Below are 4,194 nucleotides of genomic sequence, written 5' to 3'. Positions count from 1 at the left end.
CTTGCTGGCATTGTGATTTTCTCCAAAGTCATAGCAATGGTAGCCGCATCTTGTGGTGCAGGGAGGAGCATTGTCTCATTTTCCAACAAGTGGACTTCTCTCTGGGGCAAAATGTAAGAACGTGAACCACGAGAGACCCAGCAGGCATAGGGACTACCCTGCAATGTGGAACAAAACACATGGGAGCAATGTTTGCTGTAGGTAAAACAGCATAAAAAGAAAAGCCTTTACAAGAAAAGGTCTTGTAGTCTGAAAATTTATCCCTAGGATGCTAAGTAACAGAAAAAAATTATGTCATTCCACTGGAGATGCTAGCTCCCATTTTTTACATGTACTGCTCTGTTTTAATAGAGACATCAATCAAGTTAGATATGGGTAAGACAGCAAGCAGCTGGGCTGTCTCACTTTAGCTCAGAAAGTCACAGAAGGAGATGTAGCAGACATTGGACTGTCATTTCCAGTCAGAAAGGTATAGACAAACAGTGATAACTGTGCTCACATCTAACCAGCATCTCTTCTGGAAGCTCCTGAACCCTCTTGCCCACAGGGAGCTCTGAAGCTGTGCTGGGGATGGAGAGGGTGTGAGAGTGCCACTGCTCTGTGTGTGATTCACAGGGGATTGTTTGGTCATGTATGACAGATAGGGAGGCGATATCCAGGATGCTCCTGTGCACAATGGCCATTTCTAGGTTTCTGTACAAGTTTTCCTGACACTGAGAGAGTTTGGTAGCTGATTCGTGGTCAGAAAGGCAGCAATCTGGCTAGTTTTCCTGTTGGGATTTTGGCAATCCCCCATATTCAGGATTTGCCCTGAGAAGCGCATTAAAAGCTAATCCCCTCTGGCTTTACATGACTGTCTGTGACTCTGTGCACTCTAGGTCCTGCCCACACTGTGCTACCAGAGCTGCTGTTTGAAAACTAAAGAAAAAAGCATAGCAAGAGGAGTTGGCTGGGCACCTGGTCCTCTGCACTCCCAGAGCTACCTCAGTGGGAATGTCTGCCCCCTCAGGAGGAGCTGGGGAGCCTGGAGGGGTCAGTTTGCAGAGGTGCCCACCCATCTAGTCTGATCCCAGATGGCTGCAGGGAGGGCTCTCAGCTTCCAGATTTCTTGCCAAGACACTTGGCAATGACACAACAGGTCTCACTGTGCAGCATCCCTTGGGCAACCTGAAGTTAAAAACAGATGTCCCAGGTGTGGTGGGAGGCAGCAGAGATAGGGTAATTATAACTGCAGCTATTACATCTTGTTCTGGGCCTTAATGAGGAAATAATGAAGTCTTAGCCTCATCAGAACTTTTTGCTCTTGTTGGTGAGGGTGGTGAATGCTGCTTTTGAGACCAGTAGTGACCCCTTGTTGCCACATTACCTGGCTGAAGTGCAGGGATTTCCCAGTTAACCAGAAAATCATCTCACAGCCAGGAAATAGCACAGCTTTGGGTAAGCTGGTCACAACACCACGTCTCAGCTCCTGCATCCCAGCAGAGGTCTGGCCCAGACTGCCCCTTGGGAGACATCTCAGACCTCTGAGTCCAGCTGAGACATCGAGGTGCTGGGCTGGCAGCTCAGAAGCAGGGACTGCTCAATACAGAATGGAGGAAGGGATCACTCCTGTGCAGGCAGTGTTCAATAGCTGAGTGCAGGGTGCCTCCTCTAACTGAATTAAGTAGAGGAATTAAATAGATATTGAATTAAATATATGAGTGGCTCAATTGCTAAGCCACAAAGTCAAATCCGTGTCTGTTCTGAGGCTGGTCTGAAGCCAAGGGGCCCTACTCCGAAGCAGAGATGCAGCTGCTGGTGCTTCAGGGCCTCTGGCTTTGAAAAGAAAGTATCTTCCCGGGAAACAAGCAGGGAATCCTGCACATAACTCAGAGAAGATCTGACAGTACCTCCCCAGAGAGATGCCTCGCAGGAACTTCCCTCTTTCCCAACAGTGGTACAGGGCTTGCTGTGCAGTTTTGGGGTGCTGCACCCTTGAACTGGTGCGTGCCCATGTGAGATGGAGCACTAGCCTGGTACCACCACAGCAGTGAGTTCTTCCTCACTGTGCAGGAGTGCAAGAAGGAGGAGATGCCAAGGTTCCCCCACCTTAGCCATGGCCCAGGTCCCTATTTCAGCCTCTTTTGGGGCTACTGATCTCCACTGGGGTATGGGATCCTGGTCTCCAATCCCTCTGGGCTGAATTGACCCCAACAACCCCTGCCTATCCTTCTCTCCTGTAGGCAGAGCCCATGGTCCTGCTCAGAGGAAGAGCAGCACTCAGGAGTGGGGGATGGATCTGCCCTGATGGGGATGCTCCTGGCAGCCCTGACATGGTGTTTGCTCAACCTGCTGCACTTGGGAACGGTCCCGGTGGCACCAGAAAGCCACCCCCTCCTGTCTTGTCCTGCTGCTGCTTCGTGACCTTGCTGCTGTCCCTCAGTGCCGAGAGTCCCCAGCATCCGGTGGCAGTGCCTCTGGCTGGGTGTTGGAGCTACAGGAGCAGAGGAGCTGCTTTCCTCTCCATCGCCCGCCCTTTCCCTGAAGCTCCTCTGGATGCCACCCTGCTCCTGGCGCACCGCTCCGAGCCTTTCCCGTGGGGATTAACCCTGCTTGGCAGAGCCCTTCGCAGAGGAGGGAATCACCCACTGCCCCACGGAGCCAGGGGCTGGGGAGCTCTGTGGTTCTGCATCCCTGACTCCCGCGGAGAGGAGCAGAGGCTGTTCCTCAGCTCACAGAGCTCCTCGGAACCCCTGAAGGTTCCGTCCTGCCTGGGAGCGAGGAAGCCAAACCAAACCCTCGCCATGGCACAGCCCCTTTGTACTGCTCCTGCCCGGGCAGCATCCCCCAGGGATGCAATCCTTCCTCCTCCTCCCTCGCTTCCTCCTGATCCCTCCTTTGTTTCTCTGCTCCTGGGAGATCCTGCGGGTTAATTGCTCGGCCGGATCAATACACTTCCAGCTGTGCTCTGGCACTAATCTCCCAGGGGCTTGGGGAGGCTGAATGCCTCGGGGGGAGGGGGCAGCAAGGGGCCTCCGGGCTCCTCTGGGCAGTGGTAGTGTTTGTCACGCTGCACGTGGCTTTGTGCCGGGCCAAGCTGGCATCCCTTGGTGTTGGGGGGCTCGCCAGTGCTGGGGTAACTGGTGTGGGGGAGGCCTGGGGGGAACAGGGGAGAGGCCAAGCCCCTCTGTGTGGGGGGACGTGTTCACGGCTGGGGATTTGGTGGCCCAGGGAGGTTCAGTGCAGGCACAGGGATGCCCTGTGTGTTTTGCAATGTCCCGTGGCTCTGGGGGTGCCCGGTCTGCTATTTGTTGCTGAAGAGGAGACAGAAACAGACAGGCAGGTGCATAAGGTCTTTTGAAAGATATAGATTAGTTTGTTATCCAAAACTGCTTCTGTGCATGGGGCCACAGTGACCTTCCCTGGTTGAGCTCTCTGAGTGCTCCACACCAAAATCTGGGGATGCACCCAGAGTCAGAGCCAGGGGTCCCTGTGCCAGGGAAGATGAACTGCTGGAAGGGACATCAAGAACAGCAAGGTAGATGTTTTTTTCCTCATGTTGTTCCTTAAAGCAAGTTTTCCTTTCAGACTCAGCCAGGCTGGGACCACAGTGCTGATGGGAGGTGTGTGTGTGGGGGGTACAGCATGGCAATGGGATGCTGTGGGGTGACATGGGCACACAGGGATGTGGCAGGGGTGCCAGAGTGGACAGTGTGGCATCTTGGGGATACCACAGGGGCACAGGGCAGCGTGCTGCAGGATGGGTGTGAGGGTGTGTGGCTAAACTGTGAGTTGCTGTGTGCTCCCAAGGGATTTGGAAATCTGAAGCAGCCCTGCAGCTGTGGCAGGGACCAGGCTCACCCTGAGAACAGATTTCCCATGTGTTATTTCCCACTGGCCAAAGCAGCCCTGGGAAACTCTGAGCCAAGGCCATGCTGATTCCAGAGCCTCCCACCCCATCACTGCCAGAAGTCACTTAGCTCTAACCCACTGCCCAAAATAACACAGTGCTGCGACCTGAGCAGATTTGCCATGCTGCTGCCAGCCAGCTCTTGTCCCATCTGCCGTGGGAAGGCCATGGGGTGGGAGGTGGGAGTAGGAATGTGTTATCCCTAAGGTTCTGGCCCTGGATTGAGACCCCTGAGCCCCACCGTCTGTGTATGGAGGGAATGTGCAGGGCATCCCTTGTTCCCAGAATGAGCATGCAGCAAAGCC

This window comes from Heliangelus exortis, chromosome 9 (assembly GCF_036169615.1).
Source record: "Heliangelus exortis chromosome 9, bHelExo1.hap1, whole genome shotgun sequence".
Lineage (NCBI taxonomy): Eukaryota > Metazoa > Chordata > Aves > Apodiformes > Trochilidae > Heliangelus > Heliangelus exortis.
This window is presented reverse-complemented; position numbering follows the sequence as displayed.